Source organism: Rattus norvegicus, chromosome 1, assembly GCF_021556685.1.
Source record: "Rattus norvegicus strain SHRSP/BbbUtx chromosome 1, alternate assembly SHRSP_T2T, whole genome shotgun sequence".
Taxonomy (NCBI): Eukaryota; Metazoa; Chordata; class Mammalia; order Rodentia; family Muridae; genus Rattus; species Rattus norvegicus.
In genome coordinates this window covers 117900451-117924217 of record NC_141534.1, presented here as the reverse complement: position 1 = coordinate 117924217, position 23767 = coordinate 117900451, and the positions used below count along the sequence as shown (strand labels likewise).

The 23767-nt window shown below is 42.4% G+C and overlaps 1 protein-coding gene and 1 pseudogene across 2 annotated transcripts in view; both read right to left on the bottom strand.

Moving 5' to 3' along the window:
* Nucleotides 1-1483, bottom strand: part of Cyfip1 (cytoplasmic FMR1 interacting protein 1) — an 88713-nt gene extending 87230 nt beyond the window's left edge. The window contains exon 1 of one of the 2 annotated variants that reach the window (XM_087556682.1): nt 1392-1483. The gene's annotated coding sequence lies outside the window, so the exon portion shown is untranslated. 2 annotated transcript variants of the gene reach the window in all.
* A 20516-nt stretch (nt 1484-21999) lies between these two features.
* On the bottom strand, nt 22000-22532 carry LOC147996814 (dynein light chain 1, cytoplasmic pseudogene; annotated as a pseudogene).
* Between the last annotated feature and the right edge of the window lie 1235 nt (nt 22533-23767).

Here is a 23767-nt window from a genome sequence, read left to right as displayed (position 1 = left end):
TGGCTAGCCATCTGCCACACAAACATGAGTACAGTTCTGTTCAGATCTCCAGAACCCACAGAAATGTCAATGGGCATGGCAACCTCCTTGAAGTCCCAGTGCTCCCAAGGCGGAGACAGGGCATCTCCGGAGCAAACTGGCTAGCAAGACTACTCCAATCAGTGAACTCTGGGTTCAGCTGAGAGACCCTGTATCAAAGAATAAGGTGGAAAACTCCAAATCAGCCTTGGGCCTCTACACGCACATGCAAACACATTCACACCTGAGCACCCACATAGAAGAACACACAAACAACATACACACATATACAGTGTTTATTTCTAAAAAAAGCCTTAATGCACACTTCCTCAAATACACAAACACTTAGTCTAGTGGCTGTATTTCTTAGAGGAACTTTTCAACTGAAGCAATTTATCAATGTGCTTCAACTTCCAACCAATGAACTTGGCGAGGGTCTAGGAACAATACCCCCCACCTTGGCAAGCACAGACCTCAGTAACAGTACCTGCAGGAGTACCCTGGTCTCAGTGGTGCTTCAAACACGACTCAACTAAGCGATCGGTTAGCAGACAACCAAGAGAAATCTCGAGGATCACCCTTGTACTGTCCCGTGTAAACACACGGATTGCCCGATGCTTCCCTCTGCCTAGCCCCCTCACCAATCCCCAGCTGCAAATCTCTTCCTTCTTTCCTCACACTCACGAAATGTTGCAAATTACGCAGATGCTTTAGGCTTAAAGTACAAAATTCGGTATGAATGTGCGGCGGCGCACTACTGCTCCGGAACAATCCCGTTTCCTTAACAAAGCCCAAAATGCCTCTCTCCAAGAATCTTGAGAACCGACTTCCCTAGACTACACTCTCCTTCCTTTCCTCTGAAGGCAGAACCATGGTGGACTCGGGTTTGTTTTGCCACTTTAGTGCAACATTAACTATCCGCCGATCCTTACTTTTCAACAGTAAAATACTAAGCATTAACGTTGTCTCTTCCTCTTTGGAGCTAAACCTCGTGCCGGAAGCTCGAGATCTGGGATCCTCTGGGATCCAAGGATCCAGGGTGAGTCGGGGCGGGGGTTTGGGGGTTCGGGACCCGGGGGCCGGGCCACCGGAGTGCCGGTTGCGCACCGCAGAGGGAACAGGGATTTAGCACTGGGGAGCCCACGGCCCGGGGATTCTGGAATGTGATTCCCGGGAGGGAGCCGTGGAGCCGCCGAGCTGGGCCGGGAGTCCCGGGCTCGGGAGCTGCCATGCAGAGACCCGGAGACTCCAGAGCCCAGAAGGCAATCCCGGGAGGCCGTGCGGTCCCGGAGGCTGTGCAGAGACCGTCTGCAGGCTCGCCCCACCAGACTACGAGTAGAGCAAGGACCCCGAGGCCAGGCGACCGCCCTTACCTGGTCTGAGCCGCCTTCGGTTGTCCAGGGCGGCCCGGGAGCTTTCCTACCCCAGTGAGTCACTCGGGCGGGTCGGGAATGCACCAGGAAACACCCGGCCTCCTCCCCTTCCTCCGGGGCGGCGCTCCGCGGCTCGGCCTCTTCCTCCCGGCGCTCCTCCCTCCTCCCGCTGGCCGCCTTGGGACCGGCTCCTCCAGGCAGGCCCGGTCGGCCCCCAAGTCTCTCCAAGTCTCCCGTACCGTAGCCCCGCCTGCCGCCTGCCGCCTGCTGCTCAGATCACCGCAGCAAAGCAAGCCGGGATTTGCTTGGTGGACTCCACCCGTCAAGCCCGCTGGGAGAGGATGGAGACTCAGCTCCACACCGCCTGGCTCACCAGCCTCCCGAGTTTTCCGTGATTTGGGGGACCTCTGCTGAGACTAAGGTCCATCATCCTGGAAAGAATTTCAGGACTAGCCAGTATAGAGCTGGAAATTTCACTAAGGATACTTTTTTTTAAAAGTTCATTTTATTTTGAGTATGAACGTTTGTTTGGCTTACTTGTGTGTATGTGCACCACGAGAGTGCCTGGAGCCCGCAAAGGTCCGAAAAGGGCGCTGGATCCCCCAGCAAGTGAGCCGATTACATGGGTTATGGGAATCCAACCTCGATTTTTCTGCAAGAACAACGTGGTGGTTCATTTTACTATAACTTGTCATCAGTGTTGGTGAGAAGCCTCAGTAAATCCATGAGTGATGGAGTTTATCTTCCTCCCCAAGTTTTCATTGCCCTCCTGTCCTGCCTCTGGTTAAACTTAAAAAGAGACACAGAAGGTACAACCATGACAGAGAAGGGGGCGCCTATATGTGTTAAATGGTGGGAGCAAGTCTGGAGGAGCATGTATATACTCCAGACCCAAGTAAGTATCCCCTGAAATAACAGTGCTACCTACCATCTAATCTGCCTTCTGAGCACCGGCAAACACAAGTTCACACTCCCAGGAATGGCTGACAAAAGAAAACATGACTTGAATTTGCCCTTCCTTGACCCCAAGAAAAAGAGGGAAAGGTTAAGTAATATGGTATTGCTGAACTTAGGGAGACAACTAACTCCAAACGACCTACCCTTCTCCACTCCTGACGACCCTCCTTACTGCCAAGAATTTTAACATTTTGTCTGTTGTTGGGGTCTGACAGTAACTAATGTAACCCAGGCTAGCCTTGAACTCCGGATCGTGTCTCCATCTCTCAAGTGATGAAATTACAGGCATTCACCATCATACCCAACTCCCACACCAGTTTGCCTTCCCCAACTAAACAAAAATAAATCTTTATTAAGTAACTTATGTAATTTTATTTACAGTAGATACATATCAGTGTTTTAACCACCTTAGGTTTATTACAAAATATGAGATGTTAAACTTATTTAAATGTATAATCCTTATAGCCTCTCTACATATTCGTAACAAGAGGATAAAAATCAACAAACACTAAACCATAATAATAATACAAATGTAACATGTTGATTCCTTGGTACAGCAAAATACAAAACACAGGCTTCCACTTCCTCCACTTCTACAGGACCATAGCCTAGGGACTAAGTTTCAATACTGGCCTTTAACTATCCTGCAAGCAATCTGAATTATATAATTGATTATATGCTGTAGAAAGAATCTAAGTATCACCTGTCACTAAAAATGCCTATGGCCATTGAGCTGAGGCAGGAAATAGGAGGTGGGACACTGGCAAGAAGACAGAGGATTCTGGGAAACAGTGAGAGTACAAAAGGAGCCCGTAGGGAGAGTCTGCGAAGAAAAGATCCAAGCAAGTTTCTGAGGGAGAGAAGCTGAGGAGACACTAAAGAAGAAGCGGGCTGGGACTGAAGGAGAGGTGGCTAACCATGTGTGAGAGGCATAGACAAGTTTAAATGGGTTAAATATTATTTCTGATCCACCTTTGATTGAATTCTCCAAGAGACGAAGGTCAATGTAGCAGACTTTTCTCATTATAACCAGTGATCTAGTAAATGCATATGAACCTAATTACCCAAAAGTAATCAGAATGTTTTAAAAGTTACTTGCAATCCTGCAGAACTGGGCATAAATTGTACTATAGAAACCAAACAAACCTGCTTTGTCAAAACCAGCAGTGTAAAGAAGACAGCTTTGGAAGTGTCAGTAATCTGCAATGTCAGATATCAGCTGTATCAACTCTTAAGTTACCCTGTATCAACCCATTGTCTGTAATCCCAGACTATACATTTGGCTTAGAGGGCTTTGTCCTGGTTATTTATTCTTTGATCAACCTGACACAAGCTAGGGTCATCTGAAAAGAGGGAACCTTAATGAGAAAATGCCTCTATCAAATTGCCTGTAAGCAAGTCCGAGGGGACATTTTCTTAATTAATGATTGATGGGGGAGGCCCAGCCATTCTGATGGTTCCATCCCTAGACAGGTGGTCCTGGGCACTGTGAGAAAGCAAACTGAGCAAGCCAGGAGGAGCAAGTCAGTCAGTAGAGTTATTTCACAGTCTCTGGTTCAGTTCCTGACACCCAGTTCCTCCTTCACTTCCCTCAATGGACTATGACAGGAAAGCCAAGTAAAGCCTTTCCTCTCAGAACAGTAGAAAACAAATGAAGACATTCACAGAGCCTTTCATCACCTAGCCAAACAGAACCCCAGCTCCAGCAATTCTTACAGAAGCTATGTAGGAGTCTACAGGATGGTATTAATAATTCAAATCGAATTAATAGACAGGAGGCTACTTAGGTGAAAGAGTAGAGGAAGTCCTGAGTAAAGTAAAGATGGACCAGTAAATACCAAAACTAGCAATGGCAGTTTATTCCTTCAGAATCTTTACAGTCTGACGCTAATGACCAACAGAAATCTGAGGAAGACTAGCCAAATGTTATGTGATGGACTTTTCCTGGGAAGATACAACATACATCAACTCCTCCCAGACAGGGAGTCTACACAGGTCAAAGGACCAATACCACCAAAGTCCAACTTGGTGAGCCAATGAGGTTTATTGAAGTTACTTCCAGGCATACAGGTGATGGATTACTACTAGAGAAGAAATGACTCAAGGACAGCTGCATCAACATGAGTGACAGCTCACAAAAGCTGGAACCTGTAGTGCACTACACAGCCAGCAGGCATGTCGACAGGCTGGAGAATGTCATTTGTAAGTGACACTGTTGATCCAAACCTCTTCAAAGTTGCTGGGCTGGTTTCTGCTTCTTCCAGATAGCTGGTCAGCTCTCAGAGTCTTCTTTGCAGCTGGGCTTGTCTGAGAGTGACTCTCCATAACCTTTATTGCATTTGTTTGGGAGGAAGGGCTTAGTGAATCCTGTCAGTTTCAGGGGCTTCCTGGAGCTATCTTGAGTGGATTACCTTCTGCCTTAAGAAAATTCCCTATAGGATAGAATGTTCTTTCTTTTTCTAAATTACTTATCTTAATTTTATGTGTGTTGGTATTTTGCCTGCATGTATGTCTGTGTGTGGGTGTTAGATCCCCTGGAACTGTCTTTGAGTCTCAGACAGTTCTGAGCTGCCATGTGAATGCTGAGCATTGAAGCTGGGTCCTCTGGACAAGCAGCCAGTGCTCTTAACCGCTGAACCAGCAGAGAATGTGTCAAACTTGGAACTACACTCCCACACAACACCAACTCCACCCCCTGTGGAACTTGCTGAGGTTCCCAGGTACAGCAGCAGTAGGTATGGCTGTCAGAGTGAGAGCACAACCCTACTGAGCCCAGCCTGTCAGTACATATATCTGGGTATCTTTCCTTTCTTCATTCCCTTGCTACCCCTAGTCAAGGCTCCAGACCCCATCCGCACTCAGATTTAGCATTACTGTCTTAGTTACTTTCTATTGCTGTGAAGATACACCATGACCAAGGCAACTTACAGATAGAAGAGTTTATCGGGGCTTGATGACAGTTTCAGTAGGTTAGTCCATGCCTGTCATGTTGGAAAGCATGGCAGGAGGCAGCCAGGTATGGCACTGGTGCAGCAGCTTATATGTCATCCACAAGCATGGGGCAGAGAGAAAGAAAGGTGAGACCTGGCTTGGGGTTTTGAACCCCGAAAGCTTACCTATCCCCAGACTTGTCTCCGACCTGCAAACCACCCAATAATGATACAGAGACAATTATTATTTATTAGAGCTCAGGCCTTAGTTTAGGCTGTTTCCCAGCTACCTCATATAACTTAAGTAACTCATATACTCTAATGTAAGTTCTGCCACATGGCCCGTTAGATACTTTTTTTCTCGATATGGGCACCCGTTTCTTCTTCTGCACCTGGCTGGTGAACACCTTTCTCTTTCCCAGAGTTCCTATCTCTGCCAGGAAGTTCGCCTATCCTCTCCTGCTCTGCTATAGGCAGTTCAGCTCTCTATTAAACAATTAAAAGGTAGTGGAGAAGATGTTTACAAAACACTGAGCAGGTGATGCTTCACAAAGAAACAAAGTCGGACCTGTACTCAAATCTCTGCTGGTACTGAAATCATCATTTCAGTAATACAAAGACAGTTTTTACACGGTGCACAAGAGATTCTCCCATCATCCCCTTTTAGTCCAATAAAAGGCTCATTCTCTTAACATCGGTAAACTATATATAATAAGAACAATTATAAGAACTATCAGGTAAGAATTGCATTCACAACATCCAGTTCATTGGGTATTTGACAACATTAGAGAAAACCCTCTACTATCTATCCTACCCTGGCGAGTTCAATGCTCTGTCATTTTCTATCATAACTTGCACTTATCAACCTAAAAACATCTTCTCAGACCTTAAAACATTTTCTTAAATCATAGACAACTTAAGCTTATAAGTGAGACTGTAACTAACTAGTCTTTAACCTCATCAGAGACCTAAGATGGATAAATATTAGCTGAGTAAACATGAAGTACACAGCAAACAGCTTACAAAACTACAGTAATGACAGAGACTGATGGCAGACTGGACAGTCCCCCAAGGTTCCTCTGCAATATCCATCTTCAGCCTTCTGGCATAGAATATCTGACAGACTTACTTGTGAGGCAGGAATTATGAAGGACTGGCCTACCTTGACTCTATAAAGTTGGTCAAGTGACTTCCTCTGTGTACTGCCTGTCCATATTCGAACTATGCACAGTGTCAGCAATTGAAGCAAGGGCAGTCCTTTGCCTGGTGGCAGATTTGCCACACAGGAGCAAACTTCACATGGAGGTTCTTTGATGTCCATCAACTTCTTACAAATAGAGTGGGGGTGCTGCCAGGGGCAGACATGTTTCACGGTCATAAAAAGCCTTATGTTAATAAAATATCTTAAATGTTATTGTCTGTAGATCTCTGAAGTATTTGAAGACCTTCTATCAACCTAAAGTACATCTGAATAGGTAACTGTTGCTTGTTTCTAGCTCTTTACTATTTGTTTAACTTGGAAAACATTTACAGATAAATAAAGCTTATTTCTGTAGTTAACTAAACTAATGTCTGTCATGACCACAAGTTTGATTGACTGACTACTAACTTACATTTCTTAGTTGTCCTGAAAACAGTTGCAATAGTAGCTTTCAAGGACTAGAACGTTACATTTTTAAATGAGGTGCATAGGTACAGTATCTTAAACAAGAGTTTGAAACATATATACAGAATGTTGTAACAAAAATAATGTTGATTTTCTATTACTATACAAACATCCATACTAATGTGAAAATATTTGTCTCGTTGCTGCTTTCAAGGCTAAAAGTAGACTCAATGATCTACCCTTTTATTCTATCATTTCTATATCTTCCCTTTTTTCTTGTCATCCCCTTTCTCTACTCTTCCCCTAAACACTAGATATTAGAGAAAGAAGGATACAGGAGAGAGAAAGAGAAAGAGATCCCAAGTCTCCTTTACTCTTTTCCCCTTTCCTCCTAATCTCTTTTATTTTGTTTCCTCCCTGACCAAGACCATTAACAACCTGTGACCAATTCTTCTTAGACAATGACAAATGTCTATCATCCATTGAAAAAACAAAAACCACCAACCCACCTCTCAAGAATAGGGGCATTGGGGGCTGGGGATTTAGCTCAGTGGTAGAGCGCTCACCTAGGAAGCGCAAGGCCCTGGGTTCGGTCCCCAGCTCTGAAAAAAAGAACCAAAAAAAAAAAAGAATAGGGGCATTGTTCTCTTAAATTTTCATCCTGCTGTCTGGGGGTGAAGGCATCCTTGGGGGCCCTAAGAAAATTGGGATATTGGTCAAATCCCGGGAGAGCTATCAGCATTTGCTGTTCAGTCTCTGTGTGATGGGAAAGTTTGGGCCTTAGCTGAAGTTCTGGCTGAAACAGTTTTTGACGCTGGACCGACTGAGCTAGCACTTTGAAGTTGTCCTGGATCCAGATTTTTGAGGAAACAGTTCCGGAGGCAGTCTGTGAGGCTGGATCTCCTAGGCTACTTGTCTTGTCTTCATTGGTGTTTGGTCCTGTTGTGTCTGAAAACACATAAAACTTTTAAGGTAATATACATATATGCATTAACACATGTATGGAATGTGCAGTGTGCAGAAATCAGCCAAAGATGATTCTCTGCTCTTCATTTGAGCAGGTGAAAGGCATCAAACTTACGTAAGTCCATTTGGATTATACAGCAAAACTGTGCTCTAAATCTCCATCCATGTCATACGAAAGGTGGCATGTAATAATAATACGTTTCGAAGACTCTGCAGCCAACTAGATATATTGACTGTAGAGAGACATGTCTCAGCCAGTCTCAGAGCTGCTCCCTCGTAGAAGGATCAGCATTCATGTTACCTGTTTTGTTGTTCTGCTTGGCTTCTTACTTCATGTCCACAGTCAAGATTTTCAGGAGGTCTCTCCGAGTCAAATTTAATCTTTATTAATTTTGAACAATCCACAGCTTTATTTCCCATTGAAACAAAGACATAATCTCTCCCAAATGCAACACATTTTCTGACTTGCATTCTGAAGTTAACATATCCTTAAAAATAGATAGTTTAATTTATATGTTACTTATATACAAATATATTTAAATATATGCTAAATATAGATATATAATATATATAGTATATAATTATATATGAAAATATATTAATTACATATAAATATAGTTTAATAACCTAATAAAATATATAGATTTAGTTCAGCAGTTCTTTTAAAAATACAGTTTTTCAACAGCTGTGCTACCTGTCTTGTTGACATTTAAAACATTATAAAAAATAAAGCATTATTCAATCTATCTCTGGGAGACCTTATACCCCTCTTTAGTTTAATGAGCATTTCCTTTAAAGTCCTGTTAGATCTCTCCACAATTGTGGTCCTGTAGGATTTTATGGTATGCTAATAATATACTTTGATCTAATATGTAAATGATTATTTCATTTTACAGGAAATATATACACACCCAAACATTATCGGTTTTAGTTCATTTTCAAAATCTCAATTTGATTTTTTAATTATTTCTATAACCTTATTAAGTTTCTCTCTCTCTGGTTTTTAATTTTTTGGTTTGTTTGTTTTTGAGACAGGGTTTCATTGTGTAGGCCTGGCTGATCTAGAACTTATTCTGTAGACCAGGCTGGCATACAACTTACAGAGATCTGCTTGTCTCTGCCTCCTGAGTGCTGGGATCGAAGTCGCATGACACTACTGCCTGGCCCATATTGTCTTTCTTATTTCATTCAGTTTTATTATTTTTTAAATTCATTTCAAAGTTCATTTGTATTGTCTTTAATTTCATTAAGCATTCTTATAATTATACTTTTGAATTTTCCATCTGGAATTTCATGTAACTCAAACGTAGTGAGTTCTTTTTATTCTAGACAGGTCATACTGCCTTGTTTTCTCTTGATCACTATATTTGTATATTGGGACTTCTTCATCTGAGAGTTATTATGACTTATTTTTTTGTTTCTGTGTTTGTTTTTTGTTGTTGTATGTTTTTTGTTTTCTGTTTTTTTTTTTTTTTATTAACTTGAGTATTTCTTATATACATTTCGAGTGTTATTCCCTTTCCCGGTTTCCGGGCAAACATCCCCCTCCCCCCTCCCCTTCCTTATGGGTGTTCCCCTCCCAACCCTCCCCCCATTGCAGCCCTCCCCCCATAGACTAGTTCACTGGGGGTTCAGTCTTAGCAGGACCCAGGGCTTCCCCTTCCACTGGTGCTCTTACTAGGATATTCATTGCTACCTATGAGGTCAGAGTCCAGGGTCAGTCCATGCTTAGTCTTTAGGTAGTGGCTTAGTCCCTGGAAGCTCTGGTTGCTTGGCATTGTTGTACATATGGGGTCTTGAGCCCCTTCAAGCTCTTCCAGTTCTTTCTCTGATTCCTTCAACGGGGGACCTATTCTCAGTTCAGTGGTTTGCTGCTGGCATTCGCCTCTGTATTTGCTGTATTCTGGCTGTGTCTCTCAGGAGCGATCTACATCCGGCTCCTGTCGGTCTGCACTTCTTTGCTTCATCTATCTTGTCTAATTGGGTGGCTATATATGTATGGGCCACATGTGGGGCAGGCTATGAATGGGAGTTCCTTCAGTCTCTGTTTTAATCTTTGCCTCTCTTTTCCCTGCCAAGGGTATTCTTGTTCTCCTTTTAGAGAAGGAGTGAAGCATTCACATTTTGATCATCCGTCTTGAGTTTCATTTCTTCTAGGCATCTAGGGTAATTCAAGCATTTGGGCTAATAGCCACTTATCAGTGATTGCATACCATGTATGTCTTTCTGTGTTTGGGTTAGCTCACTCAGGATGATATTTTCCAGCTCCAACCATTTGCCTACGAATTTCATAAAGCCGTTGTTTTTGATAGCTGAGTAATATTCCATTGTGTAGATGTACCACATTTTCTGTATCCATTCCTCTGTTGAAGGGCATCTGGGTTCTTTCCAGTTTCTGGCTATTATAAATAAGGCTGCGATGAACATAGTGGAGCACGTGTCTTTTTTATATGTTGGGGCATCTTTTGGGTATATGCCCAAGAGAGGTATAGCTGGATCCTCAGGCAGTTCAATGTCCAATTTTCTAAGGAACCTCCAGACTGATTTCCAGAATGGTTGTACCAGTCTGCAATCTCACCAACAATGGAGGAGTGTTCCTCTTTCTCCACATCCTCGCCAGCATCTGCTGTCACCTGAGTTTTTGATCTTAGCCATTCTCACTGGTGTGAGGTGAAATCTCAGGGTTGTTTAGATTTGCATTTCCCTTATGACTAAAGATGTCGAACATTTCTTTAGATGTTTCTCAGCCATTCGGCATTCCTCAGCTGTGAATTCTTTGTTTAGCTCTGAACCCCATTTTTTAATAGGGTTATTTGTCTCCCTGCGGTCTAACTTCTTGAGTTCTTTGTATATTTTGGATATAAGGCCTCTATCTGTTGTAGGATTGGTAAAGATCTTTTCCCAATCTGTTGGTTGCCGATTTGTCCTAACCACAGTGTCCTTTGCCTTACAGAAGCTTTGCAGTTTTATGAGATCCCATTTGTCGATTCTTGATCTTAGAGCATAAGCCATTGGTGTTTTGTTCAGGAAATTTTTTCCAGTGCCCATGTGTTCCAGATGCTTCCCTAGTTTTTCTTCTATTAGTTTGAGTGTATCAGGTTTGATGTGGAGGTCCTTGATCCACTTGGAATTAAGCTTTGTACAGGGTGATAAGCATGGATCAATCTGCATTCTTCTACATGTTGACCTCCAGTTGAACCAGCACCATTTGCTGAAAATGCTATCTTTTTTCCATTGGATGGTTTTGGCTCCTTTGTCAAAAATCAAGTGACCATAGGTGTGTGGGTTCATTTCTGGGTCTTCAATTCTACTCCATTGGTCTATCTGTCTGTCTCTGTACCAATACCATGCAGTTTTTATCACTATTGCTCTGTAATACTGCTTGAGTTCAGGGATAGTGATTCCCCCTGAAGTCCTTTTATTGTTGAGGATAGCTTTAGCTATCCTGGGTTTTTTGTTATTCCAGATGAATTTGCAAATTGTTCTGTCTAACTCTTTGAAGAATTGGATTGGTATTTTGAAGGGGATTGCATTGAATCTGTAGATTGCTTTTGGTAAAATGGCCATTTTTACTATATTAATCCTGCCAATCCATGAGCATGGGAGATCTTTCCATCTTCTGAGGTCTTCTTCAATTTCTTTCCTCAGTGTCTTGAAGTTCTTATTGTACAGATCCTTTACTTGCTTGGTTAAAGTCACACCGAGGTACTTTATATTATTTGGGTCTATTATGAAGGGTGTCGTTTCCCTAATTTCTTTCTCGGCTTGTTTCTCTTTTGTATAGAGGAAGGCTACTGATTTATTTGAGTTAATTTTATACCCAGCCACTTTGCTGAAGTTGTTTATCAGCTTTAGTAGTTCTCTGGTGGAACTTTTGGGATCACTTAAATATACTATCATGTCATCTGCAAATAGTGATATTTTGACCTCTTCTTTTCCGATCTGTATCCCCTTGATCTCCTTTTGTTGTCTGATTGCTCTGGCTAGAACTTCAAGAACTACATTGAATAAGTAGGGAGAGAGTGGGCAGCCTTGTCTAGTCCCTGATTTTAGTGGGATTGCTTCAATTTTCTCTCCATTTAGTTTAATGTTAGCAACTGGTTTGCTGTATATGGCTTTTACTATGTTTAGGTATGGGCCTTGAATTCCTATTCTTTCCAGGACTTTTATCATGAAGGGGTGTTGAATTTTGTCAAATGCTTTCTCAGCATCTAATGAAATGATCATGTGGTTCTGTTCTTTCAGTTTGTTTATATAATGGATCACGTTGATGGTTTTCCGTATATTAAACCATCCCTGCATGCCTGGGATGAAGCCTACTTGATCATGGTGGATGATTGTTTTGATGTGCTCTTGAATTTGGTTTGCCAGAATTTTATTGAGTATTTTTGCGTCGATATTCATAAGGGAAATTGGTCTGAAGTTCTCTTTCTTTGTTGTGTCTTTGTGTGGTTTAGGTATAAGAGTAATTGTGGCTTCGTAGAAGGAATTCGGTAGTGCTCCATCTGTTTCAATTTTGTGGAATAGTTTGGATAATATTGGTATGAGGTCTTCTATGAAGGTTTGATAGAATTCTGCACTAAACCCGTCTGGACCTGGGCTCTTTTTGGTTGGGAGACCTTTAATGACTGCTTCTATTTCCTTAGGAGTTATGGGGTTGTTTAACTGGTTTATCTGTTCCTGATTTAACTTCGATACCTGGTATCTGTCTAGGAAATTGTCCATTTCCTGAAGATTTTCAAGTTTTGTTGAATATAGGTTTTTATAGTAAGATCTGATGATTTTTTGAATTTCCTCTGAATCTGTAGTTATGTCTCCCATTTCATTTCTGATTCTGTTAATTTGGACGCACTCTCTGTGTCCTCTCGTTAGTCTGGCTAACGGTTTATCTATCTTGTTGATTTTCTCAAAGAACCAACTTTTGGTTCTGTTGATTCTTTCTATGGTCCTTTTTGTTTCTACTTGGTTGATTTCAGCTCTGAGTTTGATTATTTCCTGCCTTCTACTCCTCCTGGGTGTATTTGCTTCTTTTTGTTCTAGAGCTTTTAGGTGTGCTGTCAAGCTGCTGACATATGCTCTTTCCGTTTCTTTCTGCAGGCACTCAGCGCTATGAGTTTTCCTCTTAGCACAGCTTTCATTGTGTCCCATAAGTTTGGGTATGTTGTACCTTCATTTTCATTAAATTCTAAAAAGTTTTTAATGTCTTTCTTTATTTCTTCCTTGACCAGGTTATCATTGAGTAGAGCATTGTTCAGTTTCCACGTATATGTGGGCATTCTTCCCTTATTGTTATTGAAGACCAGTTTTAGGCCGTGGTGGTCTCATAGCATGCATGGGATTATTTCTGTCTTTCTGTACCTGTTGAGGCCCGTTTTTTAACCAATTATATGGTCAATTTTGGAGAAAGTACCATGAGGAGCTGAGAAGAAGGTATATCCTTTTGCTTTAGGATAGAATGTTCTATAAATATCTGTTAAGTCCATTTGGATCATGACTTCTCTTAGTCTGTCTACGTCTCTACGTAATTTCTGTTTCCATGATCTGTCCATTGATGAGAGTGGGGTGTTGAAATCTCCCACTATTATTGTGTGAGGTGCGATGTGTGTTTTGAGCTTTAGTAAGGTTTCTTTTACGTATGTAGGTGTCCTTGTATTTGGGGCATAGATATTTAGGATTGAGGGTTCATCTTGGTGGACTTTTCCTTTGATGAATATGAAGTGTCCTTCCTTATCTTTTTTGATGACTTTTAATTGAAAATTGATTTTATTTGATATTAGAATGGCTACTCCAGCTTGCTTCTTCTGACCATTTGCTTGGAAAGTTGTTTTCCAGCCTTTCACTCTGAGGTAGTGTCTGTCTTTGTCTCTGAGGTGTGTTTCCTGTAGGCAGCAGAATGCAGGGTCCTCGTTGCGTATCCAGTTTGTTAATCTATGTCTTTTTATTGGGGAGTTGAGGCCATTGATTTTGAGAGATATTAAGGAATAGTGATTATTGCTTCCTGTTATATTCATATTCGGATGTGAGGTTATGTTTGTGTGCTTTCATTCTCTTTGTTTTGTTGCCAAGACGATTAGTTTCTTGCTTCTTCTAGGGTATAGCTTGCCTCCTTATGTTTATTATTCTTTGTAGTGCTGGATTTGTAGAAAGATATTGTGTAAATTTGGTTTTGTCATGGAATATCTTGGTTTCTCCATCTATGTTAATTGAGAGTTTTGCAGGATACAGTAACCTGGGCTGGCACTTGTGTTCTCTTAGGGTCTGTATGACATCTGTCCAGGATCTTCTGGCCTTCATAGTTTCTGGCGAAAGTCTGGTGTGATTCTGATAGGTCTGCCTTTATATGTTACTTGACCTTTTTCCCTTACTGCTATTAATATTCTTTCTTTATTTTGTGCGTTTGGTGTTTTGACTATTATGTGACGGGAGGTGTTTCTTTTCTGGTACAATCTATTTGGAGTTCTGTAGGCTTCTTGTATGCCTATGGGAATCTCTTTTTTTAGGTTAGGGAAGTTTTCTTCTATGATTTTGTTGAAGATGTTTACTGGTCCTTTGAGCTGGGAGTCTTCACTCTCTTCTATACCTATTATCCTAAGGTTTGATCTTCTCATTGAGTCCTGGATTTGCTGTATGTTTTGGACCAGTAGCTTTTTCCGCTTTACATTATCTTTGACAGTTGAGTCAATGATTTCTATGGAATCTTCTGCTCCCGAGATTCTCTCTTCCATCTCTTGTATTCTGTTGGTGAGGCTTCTATCTACAGCTCCTTGTCTCTTCTTTTGATTTTCTATATCCAGGGTTGTTTCCATGTGTTCTTTCTTGATTGCTTCTATTTCCATTTTTAATTCCTTCAACTGTTTGATTGTGTTTTCCTGGAATTCATTCAGGCATTTTTGCGATTCCTCTCTGTATGCTTCTACTTGTTCTCTAAGGGAGTTCTTCACGTCTTTCTTGAAGTCCTCCAGCATCATGATCAAATATGATTTTGAAACTAGATCTTGCTTTTCTGGTGTGTTTGGATATTCCATGTTTATTTTGGTGGGAGAATTGGGCTCCGATGGTGCCATGTAGCCCTGGTTTCTGTTGCTTGGGTTCCTGCGCTTGCCTCTCGCCATCAGATTATCTCTAGTGTTACTTTGTTCTGCTATTTCTGACAGTGGCTAGCCTGTCCTATAAGCCTGTGCGTCAGGAGTGCTGTAGACCTGTTTTCCTGTTTTCTTTCAGCCAGTTATGGGGACAGAGTGTTCTGCTTTCGGGCGTGTAGTTTTCCCTCTCTACAGGTCTTCAGCTGTTCCTGTGGGCCTGTGTCTTGAGTTCACCACGCAGGTCACTTGCAGGGGAAAAGTTGGTCCTACCTGATGTTCCGAGGCTCAAGTGTGCTCGTGGGGTACTGCCTAAGTCCTCTCCTCGGCGGCAGCAACCGAGGAAATCTGCGCCGCTCTTTCCGGGAGCCTCCGTGCACCAGGGTTCCAGTTGGCGTTTGGTGTTTTCCTCTGGCGTCTGGATGTGCGCAGAGTGCAGTCTCTTCTGGTTTCCCAGGCGTGTCTGCCTTTCTGTAGTTTTAGCTCTCCCTCCCACGGGATTTGGGTGCAGAGAACTGTTTATCCGGTCTGTTTCCTTCAGGTTCCGGCGGTGTCTCAGGCGCAGGGGTCCTGCTGCTCCTGGGTCCTCCCCTGAGGTTCCGAGGCTCAAGTGTGCTCGTGGGGTACTGCCTAAGTCCTCTCCTCGGCGGCAGCAATCGAGGAGATCTGCGCCGCTCTTTCCGGGAGCCTCCGTGCACCAGGGTTCCAGATGGCGTTTGGTGTTTTCCTCTGGCGTCTGGATGTGCGCAGAGTGCAGTCTCTTCTGGTTTTCCAGGCGTGTCTGCCTCTCTGTAGTTTTAGCTCTCCCTCCCACGGGATTTGGGTGCAGAGAACTGTTTGACCTTTCTTAACCCTCAAAATAAAAATTGTCTGGGTCTCTGAATAAAGTTGACTACTGTGTGGGACTTTCTCATTTATCTGCTGCATTCTCTCAGGTCTCACCACTTCTGGAGTGGTGACACATGACCATTAAGAGATTTTTAAAAAGTCATTTGCTGTCTTAGTTAGAGTTTCTATTGCTTTGACAAAACACCATGACCAAAAAGCAAGAAGAAAAGGGTTTATTTGGCTTATACTTCCATATTGCTGTTCATTATTGAAGGAAGTCAGGACAGGAATGCAAATAGGACAGGATCCTGGAGGCAGGAACTAATATGGAAATCATAGAGAGGTACTGCTTACTGATTTGCTTCCCCTGGCTTGTTCAGCCTGCTTTTTAATAGAATCTAGCATCACCAACCTGAGATGGCACCACACACAATGGTCTGGGTCCCAAAATTGATCACTAATTGGGAAAATACCTTACAGCTGGATCTCGTGTCAGTATTTCCTCAGCTGAGATTCCTTCCTCTCTGATGACTCTAGCTTGTGTCAAATTGACATGTACAGTCAGTCAATGGTAACCAGTTAGTACATATGGTAACCTAGCCTTCTACAATACACACCTACACATTTATAAAAGTTAAATGGAGTTATCCTATAATGGGAATACAATGTTCCTACTAGATATTACACAGACCAACAAAAAATGTAGAGGCAGCGAGGTCCAGCAGCTATCTCAATTACAGGTTATTGCCAATGTTCTTGATTATCCTGTACAACTTCAAGGCAAACCTGTCTTGCTCAAGACACCACATACTTGAGGCATAGAACAAAGAGAAGTTAGGCTGGTACTCCCATAGGCGCCTCGTCCCTGCTGACTGGCTCTCATAGGGCTAGAAGGTTCTATCTACAGTGCTGAAGGAGAAAACTAATCACCAATTTTGCCCATTTGTGAACCCTGTGAGGTACAACAATGGGCCTTACAAAACATGGCCACTGGCGTGATTGTGGCACAAATATCATAGGAGTAAGCAGCCACTTCCTGATTGTGTTTGAGGCCTACTTAATAAGTTGAAACCCATATCTGGAACCAATATTGAGGCAAAGAGCCCGTGCCTAGACATGTCATAGACCCCGTGGGAGAACCTACTAATAGTATTCTCACAAATGGGCCTAGTATTAAACCAAATCCTAATGATTTATTACCATACCCGTAGATGAATGCATCTCCCAACGCTCATCAGAGAAGCGTTTTATTTGTTTGTTATTTTGTTTTTCCTCATCAGTAATACATCAAGGCCCACAACTGGTCAACATGTAGAGAACGAGACTGGAATGCACAGCTTTAAATGGGTTAGCCTTCTCTCAAGACTCAGGGATCATTTTGGAAGAAAGAGTGGAAAGACATAAGAGACAGAGGTGATGGATGACTATAGCAATGTGTTGTCAGACACAGTTGGGAAGCTGCACATATTAATTTATAGCACATTGAAAGAGCACACTCAAGACCATGTTCCAGGGGAAAGTTACATATTCAAGACAGCACCAACTATACTTGATTTTCTTAAAGGACAGAGTTGAATGGGTAGAGGCTGGGGTGGTGGTGCTATGTTGCTCTAAAAGCACCGGGAAAGGGATGAATATGATCAAAATACATTATATGAAATCTCAAAGAAATAAGAATAAGAAAAATGTTCTTGAATAAAGGCACTTATTTAATTATCCCTCTATAAATACATGCGCACCTGAACCCACACACACACACACCCCATATACATATACACACACCCATACACACACATATCCCATACACACACATACCCCATACACACTCACGCACATACCCCATACACACACATAAACACACACACACCATAAACACACACACTCCATACACACACATACCCCATACACACACACCCCATATACATATACACATATCCCATACACACACATACCCCATATACATACACACACACCCCATACACACACATAAATACACGCACACCATACACACACACACCATATACATACACACACCCCATACACACACAGAAACACAGGCACACCCCATACACATACACATACCCCATATACACACACACACACCCCATACACACATACACAAACATACACACACACACACACACACACACACACTCACACACTACAAAAATGGATATATTTGCACAGGAGTGGAAATAAAGAGTAAACACAGTCTTTGGTCTTGGTTACAAAAGCATGATGATGAAGGACACATAACTGTTTGGAAAGTGTGACAATACGACACTCATGTAGGCCACTACTGTGACCCCAAATATCAGCAGTTGCCAGTTCAGTGTGAGAATTCCAATAAGTAGTCATATAGTAAATGTTCTGGTTTTGACAGCTGAATAAATAAAAATGTTTTTTTTAAAAAGCAACAAAACAAAGAATCCCCACCAAGCCCAAACAACAAAAAGATAAAGTGAAGTAAAATCTCAAATAAAAAAAGTCACATCTGTGTTGTGGTAGAAATTAATTGTGGGTTTCTACCCCAACTTTGATCACTTAGTTCCCAGATAAAAAACACAATATATGTATAATAATTTTTTATTTATATTTGTCTTTATAATAAGCCATAAGAACACCAGAGCTGGGCTGATACTAACTCTCTAACTATTTTGTCTACTTCCCAGTCAAATAACTCCGAGGTACGACTTGCCGTGTTTTATCCCGGCTGCTCTTACTCTGACTGGCCAGCCCACGTGGCCTGTTCTCAGGATCCCTTATCCCATGGCGTCTTCCTCTCTCTTCCCTCTCTGGTCTTCTCATGGTCTCTGTCTCTGACCTCAGGCCCAGCATACCTCTCCTCTGCTTAGCTACAGGCTGTAGGCATCTTTATTAACCAATCAGGGATAACTTGGGGAATAAGTTTACATAGCATCATTTGGCAACCAAACCCTGGGTGGGGGGGTGGGATGGAGTGGGGGTGGGGTGCAGTATTTAGCAGTACAAATATATAGCAAAAGACCAAACCTCAACACACCATTATTTTTTTCTTTGGTGGGGTGGATTTTGAATATCTTCCTTTTCTGTGGTGTTTCCTGTACCACACTGCAACTGTGGTTTGAAATAGAAGACAGGCTTCTGTGTTTGCACAGTAGGGCCTCTTGATACTGCTTCGGAAGCACATGCACAAGAGTCTACACTGTAGACTCTACAGAATCATTGAGGTGGAGCCTTGTCAGAAGAAATGTTTCTGGGTGGGTTCTGTGGTTACACCTGAGCTCACTTCATGCTTTCTCTGCTGTCTGACTCCAAGAGCTCCATGGCTCTTGCTAGCATGCTGCCACAATGATGGACCGTTTCCCCTCTCCAACTGTAAGCTAAAATGAGTCTCTTTTTCCTCTAAGTTGCTTTTGGTCATAGCATTTTATCACAGCAAAAGAAAGTAACAAATACAGAAATTAACAGAGGTATGGCTTGCAATTAAGGTTGAAATCTTATATAACCAGATTTGGGGTATACTTTGCCACCATGGAGTTTAAACAAATAATCTTTCAGATTTCACTTCTGGTGTTGTTATGCCCATGATGCAGGGACCTCAAAGACTACTGATGAGCCAATTCTGATGCAAACACATAAGGGTTTTTATTATGAGCTGTCTAGCAAGGACTCTCACTATCACTGTCATAGCTGGTCAGAGGTGAGAGCCCCAAGCCTAGGGGTGCAGGGTAGTTATTGTAGTTAGAGTGAGCTCTGGACATTTCCATACTGGTCAGCAAATTAATATTTTAAAATTTGCATTTATGGTGTAATCTGAAGAAACTAAATATTGGGGGCAAAAACAACCTGACAAACAAAATGGCTAGGTTATTTTCTCCAGGATGTCTTAGGCTATCTATACGTACCTTGACCCTGCTGTTGTAGACTGTCTGTTGCTAAGGGGAGTTGACATATGTCAAGTGAACTCTGTGCACTCTCAAAAACAGAGTTGGTTGGGCTTTGCAGTGCAACCGCGCTGCCATCGAGAGTGTAGTTCTGTTTCCACGTTGTTGCCTTCCAAGGCAGTGATGGGATCTGCAGTGTGTTCTGAGGTGACAATTCCACTCCCATACCCATGGCTACCATATCATCAGTATCCTTGGTCCTGTCTCCCTAGCTTCTGCCGGAGGGTTTTATTGATTTGAACAGACACCGTGACCAAGGCACGTCCTATAAAGGACAAGGTTTAACTGGGTTCAGAAGTTCAGTCCAGTATCACCAGGGCAGGAACCATGGCAGCATCCAGGCAGGCAGAGGTGAGAGTTCTACATATTCATTTGGAGGATGCTAGCTGAATACTGACTTCTAGGCAGCTAGGAATAGGGTCTTAAAGCCCACCCCCACAGTGACACACCTACTCCAACAAGGCCTTCTAATAGTGCCACTCCTTGGGTCAAGCATATACAAACCATCACAGCTTCTCTCTCTCTCCCTGGTTGTTAGTGCATACCAGGATGATGATGATGATGGAAGAGGAGGGTAGGAGTCCTTGCAGGTGTTTTGTGTTGAATTCAGTGGGGGCCACTAGGAAACTCTGCTTTAGGCCGGCAGTGCCACACAAGGCTTCTGAGCTTGAACTGACTTGGTTCTCTGCACGACCCCTCCCCCATTTTCCAATGTACAAGCCTCACCCCTTGCCTTTGGTGTGTGCGGAGACAGGAAAGTCCTTGTTTAGCAGTCTAATTGCTCTCAGCTGGTGTTCTGTACACACTCCATTTTAAGTTATTCAGCTGTTGGCTTCACCATCATTCCAGTGATGTGTGCAGTCCTTCCTTGGTCTACCTAACTGCTTCTACAGCCTCAGGGTGTGTATAAAGGTAGCATTCCCACCCCTCCCCACACACAGGTCATTACAATTTATCTTGGCTTGGGCAGGAGCCATGCGGTGTAGCTGCTTCAGTCTGCTTCAGAATGGAGGTCTTTTCTTTTTGGTTTTTCTAGTCCAGGTTTCTCTGTGAAGCCTTGGCTGTACTGGAAACTCACTCTGTAGACACCAGTATGGCTTTGACTTCAGAGATCCACCTGCCTCTGACTCTTGCGTGCTGAGATTAAAGATGTGCTTGCACACTAGCACACATGTGCACACATACTGCCAGGGTGGAGATCTCAGCTGTCTAAAGAAATTAGTTTTCAGTAAGCAGAGTCTATTGATTATGGTTTTCTTTCACCAGGTCGTACCTGGTTGCTTATCAAGGAGTCTCATTGTACCTATTTTTAAATGGCCATTTTTGGTATTTTTTTTTTTTTTGCCTCCTGAATGTTTTACTCATTTAAAAAAAGGTTGTTTACTGATTTTGAGTGTTCATATGAATCTGAATACATATCCCAAATGTGGATGTTATAGATTGCATTCCTGCAAAATTGGAATTTTCCAATGTCATATTTAATTATGTTATTTCAATTTGCTGAAGTACAATAATGGCCCAATTAACATAGGTCACCGGCAGTGCTTGGAAAGCATGCCTGAAATCTTAGCTGCCTGCTAGTTTCCAGCCAAAGAAAGGCTAAAATAACTTTATAGTGAACCAGGTGTACCTATTCACTAGGCACTATAAACCAGGTATGACTTCCTGTGTATGCCAAGTTCTTCTGAATTGCAACATTTCCTCCAATTGGAAACATTTACCAGGGAAGGAGAGGATGGCTCATAAGCCTCAGGTGGAAAACTGGGATAGAAGCTTGGAGGATTCTTGAGGGCCCCCCAAAACAGAATAAAATAGATTCTAAACAGGTGTAGTCTCTGATCAGCCAAGCTGTGAAGAGATGCTGGGGATGTGCAAGCTGTCAGCTGGGTAGAGCTTCAGGGTCCCAGTTTTGGGGTATGGCCACCCATGTTGGGGTGAGCTTTCTGATGATGCAGTTGCTTTGAGTTACCTCTGCTTCTTACTTAGTAAAACTGTTCACCTAGACTTGTTTGTAACTTCAATTTAAGAAACTCACTGGGGATGAACTCTGGGCATGGTGCCACATGCCTTTAATCCTAGCATTTTTGAGGCAGAAGTTCGTGGATATCTGTGAGTTCCAGGCCAGCCAGGCTGTCTTAGTTAAGGTTCTATTGCTGTGAAGAGACACCATGACCAAGGCAACTTTTTTTTTAAACATCTACAACAGATTTATTTTAAAGGAATGACCTAAGGGAGAAGAAAAAAATGGGGGTACAGAAGTATGGACCAGAAAATAAATACAAATGTAAGCTGTTTTACTAATTTTTATAACCACAAACGTGTACAGAGAATGGTGCCCTGTACAAAACACAACAGATTCAAACGAGGTGTTCCGTTAGCAAGGCTGAAGATTCAGTCTCTGGTATTTGGAGTTTAGGATGCAGTCCTTGTTTTTGGATGGATCACTGGGTGTTTGGCACAGTCCACGCTATTAACCACATTGGAACAGAAGCATGGCCACCTGACCCAGGTAGAAATAGATGGAGTGTTTGGTCTCATGTGTCACGTAGCTACCGAAGTTCCAGTCCACAATGCAGTGCAGGTGGGGTTGTACTTCTTGTCAGACTCCTTCTTGATATGGGCCGCGATATCCTTCTCTACGCTGTACTTCTCTGACGCCTGAGTAGCGCACTCCACCGAGTCCCGTTGCCTCTCTTCCGACACGTCTGCATTTTTGATCACCGCCTTCCGGTCGCACATGGTTACCATGGAGCAGGGCCCAGCCGGCTGCTGCGAGCTCCTAGGGAAGGTGCTAGCGTCGCTCAAGCAGCAGTGGACAGCCGGTCGCTACCGAAGCCGTGGCGCATCTCCCAAGGCGACTCTTATAAAGGCAAACATTTCATTGGGGCTGGCTTACAGTTTTAGAGGTTTAGTCCATTATCATCATAGCAGGAAGCATGGTATTGTGCAAGCAGAAATGGTGCTGGAGAAGGAGCTGAGCGTTGAGAAGGAGCTGGAGAGGCAGCCAAGAGGAAACAGTCTTCCACACCGGGTGGAGCCTGAGCAAAGGAGATTTCAGAGCCCAACCACACAGTGACACACTTCTTCCAACAAAGTCACACCAGGCCAAGCATTCACACACAGGAGTTTATGGGGGCCAAACCTATTCAAACCATCACAAAGAGCTATGTAGAGACCTTGGCTCAAAATGAAACCAAAACCAACAAAAAAATCCAAAATTAATCACTAAATTTGACATTGGTGCAGTTGTTACTTTGGTCTTTAGTGAGCTCCCTTTCTGGGGTGATTAGACCCAGATGTGTTGTTTTTCTTCCCCAAATTTGTCACACAACACTAATTTATACATACTTAAAAAGTTTTGATATGCAATTACTGCTATAATATAGGCAAAACTGGGAATAATAAACATATTACCAAGGATCTACTGAACCTGATTAGGAAATATTGTTTTACAAGATAGAATTTAAAGGAGCACTCTGGTCCTCCTCTCAGAGAGTTTAATTCTGCCAGGCAGACAGGATGAACTTGGTTAAAAGCTATGGTAATATTTTACATGGTAAATATCACCATTTGTTCAAACAACCAAACTTTAGAATTTCTGTCTATATGAAACATGTCTAATTGCTCAAAATGCAGATAGATTTCTGCTTATGGTTAGTTCCCTTTTGTGCAATAGCCAGAAGGCATATTCCATTTCACATATAAAACCATGTAATTTATGAATAGTTCACTTATTTTCCAAACTGATTATTTTTTGTTATGCAACATGTAGTATTTCCGGTATAATACTGAATAGAAATGTTGAATCAAGTAGACATTTCTCTTATTCCCCACCCTAGGAATAAAGCAGTCTTTCACATTTAAGTAACATTTTAAAAATCTTATTTTTTAGTCCTTTAGATTGAAGAAATACTTTCCTACTCTAATGTTTTGGTAGCTTTCATAGCTACATGTAAATTTAATACCTCAACAGCTAACGGGGCTATCTACAGTGGTCTGGAAGTGGGTGGAATACATTCTACAAGGACTTAATGTGTTTGGAGCCTGATCTCCAGTGGTGAGGAATGTCTAATCCTCCTTTTCT